We start from the raw sequence: 18450 nt of genomic DNA on the forward strand, positions 1-18450 counted from the left end.
ACCATAACTCCAATTAATCATGCGGCTAACAAATTCCTACCTCTGATCTTTGTATTTCATTTCTATTCAAATTAATCTTAAAATATTTCAAATTTTAGAAATTTGCATTACCAACGTGTGAGCTAGTTAAATAAATTTTATTTACAAATCGAGTGCCTTCATAAAGTAACGAGATGATCTTTCCTTTTAGATCTCGCTAATTAAGAAAATAAATTCTTCCTAGTCTTCCTCGACTTAACTTAATCAAACTTTCCCTTAGGGGCATGAAAATTATATCTTAAGGCAACACACAACGGTGAGTGTAATCTGCGTCACAGCGAGTGCGTGACCAGATCAAAATTAAATGGAACCAACATGACACAAGAGAAATATACATATTTACATACACACACACATTCACACTAGGGAAACACGTTTTTATGTACATTATTTACATCGAATCCTGATTTGGCAAGTTTATGCATGATTTTTATTGGTGGTCGGGACGCGTAATGTCTAGCAGAAATAATCCGTGTACTGAAATTATCCTTCATTAATGGTGGCTAGTGATCGAAGTCATGGGTATCACTTGGTAGAAACACATTTCACATATCAATGTAAGTTCATCTAACTCATGAAATTATAATGGAAGATTCTAGTAAAATCCATAAGCACTACCATCGTTTGGGCTACAGGTTGAAATTACCGCAAGCGTGAGCCTTAATCGTCTTATTTTTACTCCCTACTTGTGAAATACACTCGCAACACGTGCTCCAATAATTATAATCCATCTTGCGCTCCCAATACACGAGAATAAGTCAAATATCGTCATTAAATCATCAACTGCACAATTATACAACAAGTATCCCTCAGGATTGGTCATATTCCAGACCCTTCATGAACAGAGCACATTCAATCTCACATATAAGGACTCTACAGTAGTTTTATGGCTCACGAGCGTTTACTTCTGTTTACCCGATCTTTAGTCAATATTATTATTATTTAAGTGATTATTACATCTACTGATCCTCATGGAATATCGTAAAATTAGATGACTTCATCGTAAATGCAACAAGTGATCTTGAAAGACACTAGGTTCGACCCTATTCACTCAAAATGTACACGTAAATTTCCATCCAGTAACTTTCAACATTACAAGGAAAGTAGATTTATCGTGTGGTCAGTGATTATTAAATATAAAGCTCCTTAAGCATGGGAAATCATTCAAAGACAACCTACATGTCTACTCTAATAGATTCCAAAATTTCATTCACACGTACCTAGTCTACCACGACACCTTAAGAAGTGGAAAAGTGAAATATTTCTAACTACAACAAACTAATAGATCTACGACTTAAGAAGAAAGACCTCTAGTTGTACAAAAGGTAAGACAGATAAATTAAATTAAAAGGTACTCAAGTTTTTGATGTAGTTCGATTCCCGTCGACAGTCAGTTATTTCAGCATTCTCCTCCGGTCAGTCTCCTTCCAATTACCAGATACGCCTTACATTTTACAGCTCCATGGAGGCTCTGCAACAGGTGTCCCTCGATGAAATGATGTTGTCGGTGGTTGCGGAATTATCCATCTTGAGATGTTCAACTCTAAGATGACTTCCGTAGAATGCCGGTCACAAGCTGTAACTGAGATGACAAAATTAAGTATTTTGCACAAGCACACGCCAAATATAAATAGCTCGTCTACACCGTCACACTTAACTTGGCTCCTAGGCGTCTTTATTCCATAGAATTCACTAATGGTTTCTCTAAATTCTAGCAGAACGGGCGTCGACTTGAATTGAAATTACTTCTCCACGTGGTCTGATAACACGACGAAGGATATTCAGAGTAAGAGCTTCAGAACTTCAGAGTAAGAGTTTCAAGAGCATTAAGAGCATTAAGAGAGCGATTTACTCGAAACAAGGCCTTTTATCTAATTAGCCTGAGAGGTGTGTTCTTCAGCGAGAACGGTAATTGGCTGATGGTCTCATTTAATTGGCTCAGACTATTCCAGAAACAAGCTGGGTTGCGCGCGTGCGAAGGCAGTCACGTGGTTTGCTCTGACCTTGGCACAGTCTTGCTGGTGTGTCACCCCTCTGAACGACGAAAAAAAACTCGTTCTCAGCTCGCCACAACTCCCCAAATGATATGCTGCAGTTCCACGCAGACAATAAACTTTTCACTTTCCACTTGTTAAAATATTCGTAAGATCGCCAATTTTAACGGGGACAGTATGTCACTACTAAGCACAACAGAAATTAAATGTGCAAGAACTACTGTTCTCAAAGATTACCAACGAAGCTAAATGCTTAGACAAATTATTATTAGTATTACGGTCTAATAGTCCGCCTCTGTGGTGTAGTGGTTAGCGTGATTAGCTGCCACCCCCGGAGGCCCGGGTTCGATTCCCGGCTCTGCCACGAAATTTGAAAAGTGGTACGAGGGCTGGAACGGGGTCCACTCAGCCTCGGGAGGTCAACTGAGTAGAGGTGGGTTCGATTCCCACCTCAGCCATCCTGAAAGTGGTTTTCCGTGGTTTCCCACTTCTCCTCCAGGCGAATGCCGGGATGGTACCTAACTTAAGGCCACGGCCGCTTCCTTCCCTCTTCCTTGCCTATCCCTTCCAATCTTCCCATCCCTCCACAAGGCCCCTGTTCAGCATAGCAGGTGAGGCCGCCTGGGCGAGGTACTGGTCATACTCCCCAGTTGTATCCCCCGACCAAGAGTCTGAAGCTCCAGGACACTGCCCTTGAGGCGGTAGAGGTGGGATCCCTCGCTAAGTCCGAGGGAAAAACCGAACCTGGAGGGTAAACAGATGATGATGATGATGATTACGGTCTAATAAATCATCATCATCATCATCTGTTTACCCTCCAGGTTCGGCTTTTCCCTCGGACTCAGCGAGGGATCCCACCTCTACCGCCACAAGGGCAGTGTCCTGGAGCTTCAGACTCTTGGTCGGGGGATACAACTGGGGAGTATGACCAGCACCTCTCCCAGGCGGCCTCACCTGCTATGGTGAACAGGGGCCTTGTAGGGGGATGGGAAGATTGGGAAGGAAGCGGCCGTGGTCTTAAGTTAGGTACCATCCCGGCATTCGCCTGGAGGTGAAGTGGGAAACCACGGAAAACCACTACGAGGATGGCTGAGGTGGGAATCGAACCCATTTCTACTCATTTGACCTCCCGAGGCTGAGTGGACCCCGTTCCAGCCCTCGTACCACTTTCAAATTTCGTGGCAGAGCCGGGAATCGAACCCGGACCTCCGGGGGTGGCAGCTAATCACTCTAACCACTACACCGCAGAGGCGGTCAAATATATACACACGAAAAATAACATACGAATATAGCAGGCAAGATACGGCACTATCTAAATATACTGTATCTATACTACAATGTATCTACACTACACTACACTACACTATACTGCGTTTGGTTAAATGCTTAAGTTTCGAAAGGATTGCCGTACACGAAGAAAAACACGAATATAACTGGCAAGATACTATCTAATATATTATACCTTATCTTCACTACAATTCTACTGAAATGTGGTTATGTGATTATTACAGCTGGTGGATTACTATTATTTTCCCTACTCCACGGGACGGAGAATAAAGGTAAGGTAAGGGTTATTCAGCCCGAAGGCAAGTCCAAACCTCCGCAGAGGTGTTCCTGAGCCTGAGTTTACGTGCGGTAGGGTGGCCAGTTCCTTTCCGCTCCTCCATTCCCTTACCCGCCCCCCAACAGCGCGTGGCAACCCATCCAACTCCTGACCACGCCCAATGTTGCTTAACTTCGGAGATCTCACGGGATCCGGTGTTTCAACACGGCTACGGCCGTTGGCACGGAGAATAAAAGTGGCCTTAATTAGGCCTACTGAAAAATACAAGGTTGTCTACAATTATTTCTCAAATATTTCTATCAAAACTACTCCTACTACTCCAGGGACTTGAAATGCAATTACTGGGATATATGAACTTTATTATTATTAGCTAACCGCTCATAAATACTGAAAGATCGAGGGAGCGAAATATAAATTACGGATACTTTAACTACCTACTCTGAAGTACAAATGATTGGAATACCAGATCAGCTGATTTTTATTTATATTTACTTGACTACACTGCTCCCTTTGTTCACGACTGTAGCCAACAATGCAATATTTGAATATGAGAAGCGACAATAATCAATAACAATACGACTGTTAACTATTACCATGTTATCTCTTTAACTACTTTTTAAATGGAAGTTTACAGGCGTATCGTGTTTTTTAATGTAGTAAATTATTACCTTCGCGATAGTTTGGACGGATATCTATACGAAATACCGGAGAAATTTCGGCGGAAGTTACGGTACTATTCCTTATGATAATCTGCCTTTGTAAGTATTATACCAACGAACCTACAGATATTCACAAATATTTTTAAAGATAATATTATTACCTAAAGTATTTCCTAAACCTAAATTAGAAACAAGGTACACCTAGCTAGCCTACTTAACCTAGACTAGAAAACGTAATTTACTGAAGACCAACTGAATAACTTGTTATGCCAGAGCAAAGTATAGCTTCTACTGAAGTCCCAGTGTCATCCATGGCAGTGAAAATATGGAAGCTGCTGGGGTATGGGTGGTGCTGAGTAATGACACTCGGAGCACAAATAGTGTCCGAGTGTTATGAAAGGTGTTGCTCATTGGGTCAGTCGTGCTGCAGTGGCACATTCTGGCCCAGTGAGGAAAGCAATGGCAAACTACCTCACTCCTCATCTTGCCTAGTACGCCTCATTTGGGCTCTGCCATTGGTTTTTGCGGTTTCCCTATAACTACATAGCCTTTGGTGGTGCTATTTGAGGATCCAACCAGCCTCTGGGCTGATGACCTAACAGACAGACAGTAAATTTAAATAAATATCACTACTCCCAATTTCTACTAACAAGCACTAAACACCACTATATAAATAGCACTAAATGAATCACAAATACAAAAAATTAAGCTATTTCAATAGGTTTTAACAACTTTATCACTACAATAATGCAAGAGCTCTCTCAATAGCCAACCGTTCTCAAGCGCATCCAACAATGTAATGGAAGGTGTTGCTCATAGGGTTAGTTGTTATTTGATAATGGAAAGAAAAAATTAAGTAACTAAGTAGTACATGTAAATACACTGACTGACAGAGCAAATGCAACACCAAGAAGGAGTGGTCAGAACTTTATGTCAATTGCAGGGTAGACTGACGTCACTGAGGTATGCTCATGATGTGAAATGCGCCGCTGTGCTGCGCACGTAGCGAACGATAAATGGGACACGGCGTTGGCGAATGGCCCACTTCGTACCGTGATTTCTCAGCCGACAGTCATTGTAAAACGTGTTGTCGTGTGCCACAGGACACGTGTATAGCTAAGAATGCCAGGCCGTCGTCAACGGAGGCATTTCCAGCAGACAGACGACTTTACGAGGGGTATGGTGATCGGGCTGAGAAGGGCAGGTTGGTCGCTTCGTCAAATCGCACCCGATACCCATAGGGATGTGTCCACGGTGCAGCGCCTGTGGCGAAGATGGTTGGCGCAGGGACATGTGGCACGTGCGAGGGGTCCGGGCGCAGCCCGAGTGACGTCAGCACGCGAGGATCGGCGCATCCGCCGCCAAGCGGTGGCAGCCCCGCACGCCACGTCAACCGCCATTCTTCAGCATGTGCAAGACACCCTGGCTGTTCCAATATCGACCAGAACAATTTCCCGTCGATTGGTTGAAGGAGGCCTGCACTCCCGGCGTCCGCTCAGAAGACTACCATTGACTCCACAGCATAGACGTGCACGCCTGGTATGGTGCTGGGCTAGAGCGACTTGGATGAGGGAATGGCGGAACGTCGTGTTCTCCGATGAGTCACGCTTCTGTTCTGTCAGTGATAGTCACCGCAGACGAGTGTGGCGTCGGCGTGGAGAAAGGTCAAATCCGGCAGTAACTGTGGAGCGCCCTACCGCTAGACAACGCGGCATCATGGTTTGGGGCGCTATTGCGTATGATTCCACGTCACCTCTAGTGCGTATTCAAGGCACGTTAAATGCCCACCGATACGTGCAGCATGTGCTGCGGCCGGTGGCACTCCCGTACCTTCAGGGACTGCCCAATGCTCTGTTTCAGCAGGATAATGCCCGCCCACACACTGCTCGCATCTCCCAACAGGCTCTACGAGGTGTACAGATGCTTCCGTGGCCAGCGTACTCTCCGGATCTCTCACCAATCGAACACGTGTGGGATCTCATTGGACGCCGTTTGCAAACTCTGCCCCAGCCTCGTACGGACGACCAACTGTGGCAAATGGTTGACAGAGAATGGAGAACCATCCCTCAGGACACCATCCGCACTCTTATTGACTCTGTACCTCGACGTGTTTCTGCGTGCATCGCCGCTCGCGGTGGTCCTACATCCTACTGAGTCGATGCCGTGCGCATTGTGTAACCTGCATATCGGTTTGAAATAAACATCAATTATTCGTCCGTGCCGTCTCTGTTTTTTTCCCCAACTTTCATCCCTTTCGAACCACTCCTTCTTGGTGTTGCATTTGCTCTGTCAGTCAGTGTATTCAAATTCAAGGCTTCGCCGATATTTGATCTCAGATCATTCGATTCAACGTCCAGAGCTCGTGGGCGGTTCCTGCTACACTCTCGTCATTGTTCCGATAATGTTTAAGAATGGAAAGAAAGCATACGAAAATTAAGGAACTGATAATACAAAAAAATAATAATGCATGCCCCATAGAGAGTTGAAGTTGGATCGCTGGATTCGGAATCTACAATGCTAACCATTGCACCACATGACCTCACCAGTCGTACTGCTCCTACTAGACGCCCGTCAGTCTTTGATAGTGTTTGAGAATGAAAAGAAAGCATGAAGAAACTAGTCTGTCTGTCTGTTAGGTCATCAGCCCAGAGGCTGGTTGGATCCTCAAATAGCATCACAAAAGGCTATGCAGTTATAGCGAAACCACAAAAAACCAATGGCAGTACCAAAATGAGGCGTACTAGGCAAGATGAGGAGTGAGGTAGTTTGCCATTGTTTTCCTCAATGGGCCAGACAGTGCTATTGTAGCAAAACTAACCCTATGAGCAACAATTTCCACGACACTCAGACACAGAATGTCATTAATCAGCACCACCCACACCCCAGCAGCTTCCATATTGTCACAGCCATGGATGAGACTGGGACTTCAGTGGAAGCTACACTTTGCTCTGGCCTGTGCCAAGAGATGGATGCAAGAGTACTGTAACCGTCAAAAAATGACAGCAGGCAGAAAGAAACTAGTAGTACCTCGAAATTAAAATTCCAGGTCCCACCGAGATTTGAACTCGGATCGCTGGATTCAGAGTACAGAGTGCTAACCATTTACACCATGGGACCCAACGCGTAGGACAGTTCCTAATAACGGCTTATCAGTGTCCAGATAATGTACGGAGAGAGAGCATCCGAGAATTAAGAAACTAGTAAGCCTATTAGTTGAATTCTTTCTTCTCCACCCAATTACATAGGGTTGGCACTAAATGTGGATAAAGCCCAGTTTTAATTATGTGAAGGGATGTATTCATTATTGCTTGTTCCTGTGGTGTTTGCGGTGGGATGCGGTGTATGTAATTACAGAGGTTTCTATCTATCTATCTTAATCTGTTTACCATCCAGGGTTGGCTTTTCTCTCGGACTCGGCGAGGGATCCCACCTCTACCGCCTCAAGGGCAGTGTCTTGGAGTTTCAGACTTTTGGGTCGGGGATACAACTGGGGAGAATGATCAGTACCTCGACCAGGCGGCCGCAAATGCTATGCTGAACAGGGGCCTTGTGGAGGGATGGGAAGATTGGAAAGGATAGACAAGGAAGAGGGAAGGAAGCGGCCGTGGCCTTAAGTGAGGTACCATCCCGGCATTTGCCTGGAGGAGAAGTGGGAAACCACGGAAAACCACTTCCAGGATGGCTGAGGTGGGAATCGAACCCACCTCTACTCAGTTGACGTCCCGAGGCTGAGTGGACCCCGTTCCAGCCCTCGTACCACTTTTGAAATATCGTGGCAGAGCCGGGAATCGAACCCGGACCTCCGGGGGTGGCAGCTAATCACGCTAACCACTACACCACAGAGGCGGACACAGAGATTTCTATTAAGATATATATAAACAACCAGTTCCTGAGCCAGAGGAATCTCGCCTGAAATCCCTGGCCTGGTCGGGAAACGAACCCGGAAACTTTTGAAACGAAAGCCACTATGCTGAATTTTCAGACAAGCAATCTGCCACCCCCGGAGGCCCGGGTTCAATTCCCGGCTCTGCCACGAAATTTGAAATGTGGTACGCGGTCTGGAACGGGGTCCACTCAGCCTCGGGAGGTCAACTGAGGAGAGGTGGGTTCGATTCCATCCTCAGCAATCCTGGAAGTGGTTTTCCGTGGTTTCCCACTTCTCCTCCGGGCAAATGCCGGGATGGTACCTAACATAAGGCCACGGCCGCTTCCTTCCCTCTTCCTTGCTTATCCCTTCCAATCTTCCCATCCCTCACCAAGGCCCCTGTTCAGCATAGTAGGTGAGACCGCCTGGGCGAGGTACTGGTCATTCTCCCCAGTTGTATCCCCCGACCCAGTGTCGCACGCTCCAGGACACTGCCCTTGAGGCGGTAGTGGTGGGATCTCTCGCTGAGTCCGAGGGAAAAACCAACCCTGGAGGGTAAACAGATTAAGAAAGAAATAATCTTCTATACTCTTACCTACAGTATGTACCTATTCTATTCGTACGGGCTGTTTGCTTTAGTAGGCCTACTTCAACGCACTGCAAGAAAATAATAAACTGAAAAGGATTTTATCCACTCAACATACATTCAACAAAGCCTTCAGAAAACGTATATCTACTGTATCTGTCTGCAATCGTGTTAACCAAACATACAGTATCTAATAAACAAAAGCGCGCCCATAATTTTGTATCATTCCTATTCGTACAAGCAAACTGTACACTTGAAATAAACAAAAAAATGAAGGGTTCCTGGAACATGTTAGTATCTAGTGGAATGTCCTCACGACTTTTTAATTGCCTGACATCGTCGCCGTATAGAATACAGTAATATATTGCACATATCGGAGCTGATTTTCTGCCATTCCTGAAGAATCACACTTTTTATTTCCTACTTCGTACGCAAACGTTGCTTACGGAGATTCCTCTTCAACGTAGCCCAAAGATGTTCGATGGGATTTTAATCCGGGGCCTGGGGAGGTATTCTAAGCTACTTAGGAATGTTAAAGATCAACCACGTCTTATTAATATCAGTGGTGTGTTTTGATTCATTATTATGCTGGAATATATAAACAAGTGGCATGCCCATATTTTCGGCTCTCTGCTTCACGTTTGCCCATGGGATTGCATTATAGCCCTCCTTGTTCATTATTCCGTCGATGAAATGTATGTTACGCATACCTCTGGCTGACATACAGCCCCAAAGCATTACAGACTCACCACCGTATTTTACAGTTGGGAGTGTATTCGCTACATCATTGTCCGTACCAATTTTTCTCAATATTCTGTGGATGCTATCTGACCCAAGACAGGTTTATTTTTGTCTCATCAGACCAGATAACATCATTCCAGAATTCTTTATCCTTATTTATATGGTCCTTAGCGATTGTCAGTATAAGCCGTATGCTTTTTATACTTACACATGGCCTTTTCCGAGGGATTTTTCCATAGTACCCATACCGATACAGGATCAGACGGATGGTGGAGTTTCTGATCTTCTTTCCAGTTCGTTCCTCGATTAGTTGCCTCAATACTGGTGCACATAATTTGGAATCTGACTTAATAAGCCGAACAACAAGCCGTTCTTTCCTTTCAGTTAAACATTTTCTCTTGGGTTTCCTTGGCGTGTTCTTTATACTGCCTTTGTATTTAAATGTATCATCCACATATTGCACCGTAGAATGTGTTCTATTGACCAGCTGTTCAATCTTTCGTAATGAAAGTCCTTTAAGTGTCAGTTTACGTATACCGGTAGTGTTTTTGAGCTCCGTACTTAAATCTGCACACCTACCCATGTCCACCACAGATACACTAGGAAGGAGACTATCGCACTTGACCAGTCGTATGCCGTCACTGGGACTATTCCGTGCATCGCAACCAAACGGTGGGCATCATCATGTCCATGTGTACGAATAAAACTGGTACACCCGTTTGTCGATGCCGGCACATTAATATCGAATCTTCTTGCCTGTATGTAAATAAGTATGGTTTTCACTAACGAATTGTCATTGACAAACCATGTTTTTACCCGTAATGTACGTTTTATTTCACTATTTCAATCGTCAATGCGAATATACGAGACTTGATAAGAAATTGAAGCCTGTACGAATAACAGAGACACATACTGTATATCTTTGTCCTATGAGGAATATCTCATGGATTTCAAAATTATTGACTGATACACATTTTAAAAAAATTATTAAGTAGGCTTTACTATAGTATACCTATCATTTATGGACATATTTTAAACGACCCTTGTAATTATTAAACAAATTTTCATGTAAGCTTTATCTTTCTAACAGCCTCCAAATGGGGTAAGCAGAAATAAATGCATTTCTCTCTCTTTCTCCCTAATTCAACTAAGTTATATTTAAAATTGAGACGAATTCAAAAATTGATTACGTTCAAGTTTAGCATTTTGAATCATACAATTATTCCGATCTTGAAAATGACTCGTAAATATTATTCAAAGCTAGGCACTTTTTCAAAATCGTCGCCTTAAGACCTATCTGTGTCGGTGCGACGTAAAGCAACTAGAAAAAAAAAACTTTTTCAAAAATATTTTTATAAGGGTACATATTCGGAATTCATGGTCCAGAATAATAGGTTACGTATACTTTCCCAGTAGCTTTATGCTGCGGGAACAATTCGTAGAAATACTAGAATATTTAATGGTTTACAGAGGAACTGTGCCGCATATCATCACTGCCATTCATCGGTGATCGGGACGAAGTTTCACTTGCATCCTGCAGTAAAACGTAACTTCATTATACTGCGGCTTTCAGTTAGGCTGATTCTCCACGAGGTGGTAAAACGACGCTGTTCGCCCGCCTGACCGCTTAAACGTTTTGCCTATTCTACACGAGCGGTTGAATTGACGCTTGTAAACAGCGCCAAATCGCCGGCCACACGCGCAGCCATTCTCCACCAGCGATAAACCTGCCATACTATAATGATGGATGTCGTGCAAATAGGTTGTGTTGTCGGAGCTGTTCACCTACAGTTATTAGCAATATTAAAAAAAAAAACTGGTAAGAAAAGACGTTGGTGGATTCACCTTGCGTTATCGAATCGGCACACCACTGGATAATTTCATTCAACGTTTTGCGAACACAGGAGCTATCCGGAATGTCAGTTGCTTCATCCGATGAGCTGTTTTGAGGTTATTAAGGTGCATATTACTGAACGAGTGAAATGATAGTTTAGGGGAAGGCCTGAAAATTAATTCTCAAATATTTATATTATTAGTGGTCTTATCGATAAACATTACATTACTCAAGTTACATAGAATTAAATTTCCGATCATTTATGTCTCATACATGTTTACCGTACCGGCTATGATAACAGAGACATTCATGAATTTGTATTTTTGTTGCTAAGTCCGTATCAACGCCGCATCACAGGAGAAAATTTTGAAAATCGATACATAGAGTCGGGGAATAAGAAACTACAGTCTACAGTCTAAGCTATAAACAATTTTATTCACAATGGATGAAATTGCAGTTTAGGGGAAAGCTCCTAAAATTTATTTTTTAAATACCTACAATATGTAGTGGTTAGCGTGATTAGCTGCCACTCCCGGAGGACCGGGTTCGATTCCCGGCTCTACCACGGAATTTGAAAAGTGCTACGAGGGCTGGAACGGGGTCCACTCAGCCTCGGGAGGTCAAATGAGTGGAGGTGGTTTCGATTCCCACTTCAGCCATCCTCGAAGTGGTTTTGCGTGGTTTCCCACTTCTCCTCCAGGCAAATGCCGGGATGGTACCGAACTTAAGGCCACGGCCGCTTTCTTCCCTCTTCCTTGCCTGCCCCATCCAATCTTCCCATCCCTTCACAAGGCCCCTGTTCAACATAGCAGGTGAGGCCACCTGGGCGAGGTACTGGTCATTCTCTCGAGTTGTATCCCCCGACCCAAAGTCTGAAGCACCAGGACACTGCCCTTGAGGCGGTAGAGGTGGGACCCCTCGCTGAGTCCGAGGGAAAAACCGACCCTGAAGGGTAAACAGATTAAGAAGAAGAAGAAGAAGAAGAAGAAATACCTACAATAAGTTATTTGTCCTATCGAAAAGTACTGCATAACAAACGTTAGATAGAATACAATTTACGATCATTTATGTTTTATTGCCAACGGCCGTAGCCGTGTTGAAACACCGGATCCCGTGAGGTCTCCGAAGTTAAGCAACATTGGGAATGATCAATATTTGGATGGGTTGTCACGCGCTGTTGGTGGGCGTAAGGGAATTGAGGAGCGGAAAGGAACTGGCCACTCTACGGCACGTTAACTCCGGCTCAGGCACACCTCTGCGGAGGTTCGGACCTGCCTTCGGGAAGAATACACCCTTACCTCTATGTTTTATTCAGTTTTACCGACTATGGTAAGAGTGGTATTTCAGAGTCGGAAGAAAACTAAATGTGAAGGCCTACAATATCGAATGCGCATAACATTCATCAACAATAACATTATTATTTACCATTTTTTGTTGTGATGTTCTTTGTCCCTTATGCTGCCACTCAACTCCGATAGATGGGATTACTGCTGCGTACAGAGTATAACAGCCTGACTGAATATTGGCGGGAAATAGCTGGGGAGTTAGAAAACGTTCTTCTTTAGCATGCCAATCCTCTGGTTTATACATTTCCTGATACTACTAGTTCGTAACACACCGGTTCATCATAGTATTCCAGCTATTCGATCCCTACTCTGACGTGCTGTTTTGAATGAGCAGTGTGCACATTTAAGGCAGAGGCTCACTTAGTAGTAGTAGTAGTAGTAGTAGTAGTATGACATGGTCTAGAATTACAACTTAGGCCTACTCCAAATTATAGCAACACAATTCACTAAATAATTCAAAATTCAACCATGAAAATTTGGAATAAAATGAATATAGATTTAATAAAAGTGAAGAGGAAGAAGCTTTTCTTAAGAAACGGCTCTTTTCAGGGTTGAATTTTGAATTATTTAGTGAATTGTGGTGCTATAATTTGGAGTAGGCCTAAATTGTAATTCTGGACCAGGTTATACTACTACTACTACTACTACTACTACTACTACTACTACTACGAAGAGAGCCTCTGCCTTAAGTGTGCACACTGCTCATTCAAAACAGCGCGTCAGAGTAGGGATCGAATAGCTGGAATACTATGATGAACCAGTGTGTTACGTACTAGCAGTATCAGGAAATGTATGAACCAGAGGAATGGAATGCTAAAGAAGAAAGTTTTCTGACTCTTCAGCTATTTCCCGCCAATATTCAGTCAGGCTGTAATACTCTGTACGCAGCAGTAATCCCATCTATCAGAGTTGAGTGGCAGCATAAGAGACAAATGAAAATGAAATGGCGTACGGCTTTTAGTGCCGGGAGTGTCCGAGAACAAGTTCGACTCGCCAGGTGCAGGTCTTTTGATTTCACTCCCGTAGGTGACCTGCGCGTCGTGACGAGAATGAAATGATGATGAAGACGACACATACACCCAGCCCCCATGTCAGACAATTAACCAATTATGGTTAAATTTCCCGACCCTGCCGGAAATCGAACCCGGGATATCTGCGACCAAAAGCCAGCACGCGAACCCTTTAGCCATGGAGCCGATCAAAACGAACAATGGTCAATATAATGTTACTGTTGATGAATTTTATGCGCTTTCGATATTTTAGGCCTTCACATTTAGTTTTCTTCCGACTCTGGAATACCACTCTTATCATAGTCGGTGCGGTAAAACGGAATAACATATAAAGGTAAGGGTGTATTCTGCCCGAAGGCAGGCCGAACCTCCGCAGAGGTGTGCCTGAGCTGGAGTTTACGTGCGGTAGGGTGGCCAGTTCCTTTCCGCTCCTCCATTCCCTTACCCCCCACCAACAGCGCCTGGCAGCCCATCCAAATCTTGACCACGCCCAATGTTGCTTAACTTCGGAGATATCACGCGATCCGGTGTTTCAACACAGCTACGGTCGCTGGCAATAAAGCATAAATGATCGGAAATTGTATTATCTCTAACTTTTGTTATGCAGTAATCTTCGATAGGACCAATAACTTATTGTAGATATTTAAAAAGTAAATTTTAGTGCCTTTCTCTAAACTGCAATTTTATCCATGGTGAATACAATTGTTTATAGCTTAGACTGTAGTTTCTTATTCCCGACTCTACATACCGATTTTCATTACATTCTGTTAACCCATTTCCTCCTGGTTCAGCGTTGATATGGACTTAGCAACAAAATATACAAATTCATGAATGTCTGTTATCATAGCCACTACGGTAAACATGTATCAGACATAAATGATCGGAAATGTAATTCTTTATAACTTTAGTTATGTAATATTTATCGATAAGACCACTAATAATATAAATATTTGAGAATGAAATTTCAGGCCTTCCCCTAAACTACCGTTTCACTTGTTTAGTAATATGATCCTTAATAAGTTCAAACAGCTCATCGAATGAAGCAACTGACATTCTATAATATTGGAAAACCATTTCCGGATAGCTCCTGTGTTCCCAAAACGTTAAATGAAATTGTCCAGTGGTGAGCCGTTTCGATAACGCAGGGTGAGTCCACCATCGTCTTTTCTTACCAGGTTTCTTTTTTAATATTGCTTCATTCTCCACTAGCAGGTAAAACGTCGCTGTTCGCCCGCTACAAACCCGCTTGCGGAACAGAAGTATGGGGTATTTGTAGAGTTGTCTACACGGGCGGTTTGCGCGCCGCGGGTGGACGCGTCCATGAGCGGGCGGGCTGGTCTAACGCCAGCAGAGGCGTTATTCCCGCTAGCGGTAGAACAGCGAATCATACTCCACGTGGCGGCAGTGAGCAGTTCACCCGCCTCTGTCGCACGATAGGAACTGCCTGAAATGTATACTAGGCTAGAGATGGGAACGGTAGGAGCGGAGCGTTGTTTTCGCTCGTCCTCCGGAGACCTCCGGAAGTCCTCCGATTGAATTCACTGGCGGAAAATTCAAATGCTTTAATGTGGGCAATGTAGTAACGGTGATCTTGAGTGAAATTACAATTTAGGTTTCAGTACTAAGTCCACAGATGCATGTGTTTTTCTACGTTTGTCATTCAAATGCTGCAGTCGTTTTAAGATTGCCTCATTATTTGTTACGCTATGAATAACAGATTTTGATCTGTTGAAATTCAGTTTGCGTCCGCCTCTGTGGTGTAGTGGTTAGTGTGATTAGCTGCCAGCCTCGGAGGTCCGGGTTCGATTCCCGGCTCTGCCACGAAATTTCAAAAGTGGTACGAGGGCTGGAACGGGGTCCACTCAGCCTCGGGAGGTCAACTGAGTATAGGTGGGTTCGATTCCTACCTCAGCCATCCTGGACGTGGTTTTCCGTGGTTTCCCAGTTCTCCTCCAGACAAATGCCGGGATGGTACGTAACTTAAAGCCACGGCCGCTTCCTTCCCTCTTCCGTGTCTATCCCTTCCAATCTTCCCCCCCCCCCGCAAGGCCCCTGTTCAGCATAGCAGGTGAGGCCACCTGGCGAGGTACTGGTCATCCTCCACAGTTGTATCCCCGACCCAGAGTCTGAAGCTCCAGGACACTGCCGTTGAGGCGGTAGAGGTGGGATCCCTCGTTGAGTCCGAGGGAAAAACCGACTCTGGAGGGTAAACAGATGAAGAAGAAGTTTGCAATAGGCGCAGGTGGATAGAATAATGTAGTTTGCATTTACAATACTATAATAGTTAAAATGTTTAAGTAATAATTATATTCCATTGCATGTAAACAGGTGCTATATACGATGCTCTTACATAAATTATACTCGTAGCTTATTTATTACTGAAGAGAAATAAAGAGTAGTTCAGACGGTAGAGCGCTGGCTAGTGGTTGGGATGGAGCGGTGCGGAGCGAAGCAGTTGTTGTGACGTCATCACCCGGTTGTACCGAGTAAACTACCGAATAAATGTACTGTTTTTTTTTCGTTAAGGGCTTTACGTCGCACCGACACAGATAGGTCTTATGGCGACGATGGGATAGGAATGGCCTAGGAGTTGGAAGGAAGCGGCCGTGGCCTTAATTAAGGTACAGCCCCAGCATTTGCCTGGTGTGAAAATGGGAAACCACGGAAAACCATCTTCAGGGCTGCCGACAGTGGGATTCGAACCCCCTATCTCCCGGATGCAAGCTCACAGCCGCACGCCTCAACGCGCACGGCCAACTCGCCCGGTTAAATGTACTGTAGCGGCACGTTTAAACACGTTACTGGTATGACAACCTAAAGGTATTTCACCCATCCATTCAATGCCCTTTTCTCACAACATAACTGTTTCGCTTAATAAGGCAATGCTGTTTTCTGCTGCTGAAGCCGACCTGCTTATTTCATCCTGGTAGTGCCTTTTGATATGATCCCACAAATTTGATGCACTACCATCCGTCGCGTAATTGCGACCGCAAAATTTGCATTTTGCTGATGTTTATCATCAGTAACTTCAAATAAATGCCATGCATCAGACGGTCTTCCTGGCATTTTTGGTACAAATGTCTGTAAAAAGTTATTAAATTCCTTTAGATATTCTAAAACATGAATACCATCTAAAAATGGGATTAAATATCAAACTAATACCATAATTATTTTCTAACATATTTTGCATTATGTACAAAACACAACAAACAGAGGAAATATAGACGAAAATTTAATAAGCGCAGAGGCCACGAGGTTCGGATCACGGACTACCTTCAAACTTTGTATACATTTAGTAGCCCATTAGGACAACATAATGTGCAAGTAGTAAGGCGTACTGCCAAGGCGTTCTCGAGAAAATCGCAAGAGAAATTTTCTCGTCGAATGTGTACCGATGCATTGGGGTCACGAACACGAAACGGCGGTGGTCGAGTGGTTAGCGTTCAAGCTCCGTAATGGCTGGTTCGAGTCCCGCTTCTCGCTTTGTTATTCAACACTGGTAATTTTCTTAAAAATGCTATTTGTTCGGGGCGTCGACCAAATCTGCGTGTAATTGGAATGGCGGTAGTGTGGAATGTTGTGTGTGGCGAAAGGAAGATTAAGGACTTCACAAACACCCAGACCCCAGGCCAGGGACATTAATAATTACAATTAAAAATACCTAACCCGGCTGGTAATCGAGCCCGGAGCCACCAGGTGACAGGCGGACGCGTTGCCTCCTACTCCGCGGGGCCGGACGACAGTTGTCATAGTCTGTCATATATATTACTCTTGAAAGGTAATATAATGAAAAAGGTGTATTCTACTTGCATGGACTTTTATCGGATATATATATATAAGTTATATATTGTACCGGGAAATAATTGTGGGGTTTGAGCATGGGAAGGATCTCAGGTAGTGTTCAGTGTTTTTTGGAGCAGGTACAGAGACGGATATTATCGCAGGGCGAATAATAGATGGTAATTATCTTTTTTGTTAAATTTATTAACGATATCCGCAGATATGTCACCCTGCAATCGGAATGGAAAATTCAAATTTGTAATTAATATTTGCCAAAAATGTGGAATAAAATATTTATGTTGTGATCTTCTTGACGTCTGTTTGCTTGAGAAAATCATAATAATAATTACTCTTCCATAGAACATGAACAACCTACAGTCTTTCTAATTTAAATGTAAACACAAAATATCACTTTGCACCTGGGATCAGTTCATTGTTTATGGTGCTGACCTACAGTCTTTCTGATTTTTAAACCACAAAAATGAACACACACTTGTCATGGAAATTTGATAAATTAATAAAATCTTCGGTCTCTTGCTGAATGTCTCTCAGTTCGTTTGAGTAAAAAAAACCGAAATTAGTAAAGCACTTGAAAATCCTAAAGTTTATCTAGGTAATGTGAATTAAATTAATTAATAACTTTGAAAATGAATTTATAGCAAAATATGAACTTCTTTTAAATGACGATAAAATTATGAATTGATATCCACACAAAGCACTTATAAAAGCACTGTACTGAATTAAGCGCTTTGTAAAAGTCAGTCAGTTGTGATTACTCACTCAGAATACGAGAAGATCTGCTTACAAGTGTTGGAGTTGATGACGTGGTGACTGGAACATTCCGCGGAGTGCGGACGAAGGCTCGAACTCAGCACCGGCAATGTTCAGTGAAGATACCACGTATATCTCCCACGTCGACGTCCCTCGATGGGTACCATAACTGAAGAAACCATGTAAATCCCTCGTTGGAAGCGATGTTTGATGTAGCAGGATCTCGTAGTACTTTTGCCAAGATTTATGTTGTTCTTGGAG

The 18450-nt window shown here is 43.6% G+C and overlaps 1 non-coding gene across 1 annotated transcript; it reads right to left on the reverse strand.

Moving 5' to 3' along the window:
* Nucleotides 1–7300: 7300 nt before the first annotated feature.
* TRNAQ-CUG (transfer RNA glutamine (anticodon CUG)) lies at nucleotides 7301–7373 on the reverse strand. Its single transcript has one exon. It is a non-coding gene; the product is annotated as a tRNA-Gln (tRNA).
* Between the last annotated feature and the right edge of the window lie 11077 nt (nucleotides 7374–18450).

This window comes from Anabrus simplex, chromosome 1 (assembly GCF_040414725.1).
Source record: "Anabrus simplex isolate iqAnaSimp1 chromosome 1, ASM4041472v1, whole genome shotgun sequence".
NCBI lineage: Eukaryota > Metazoa > Arthropoda > Insecta > Orthoptera > Tettigoniidae > Anabrus > Anabrus simplex.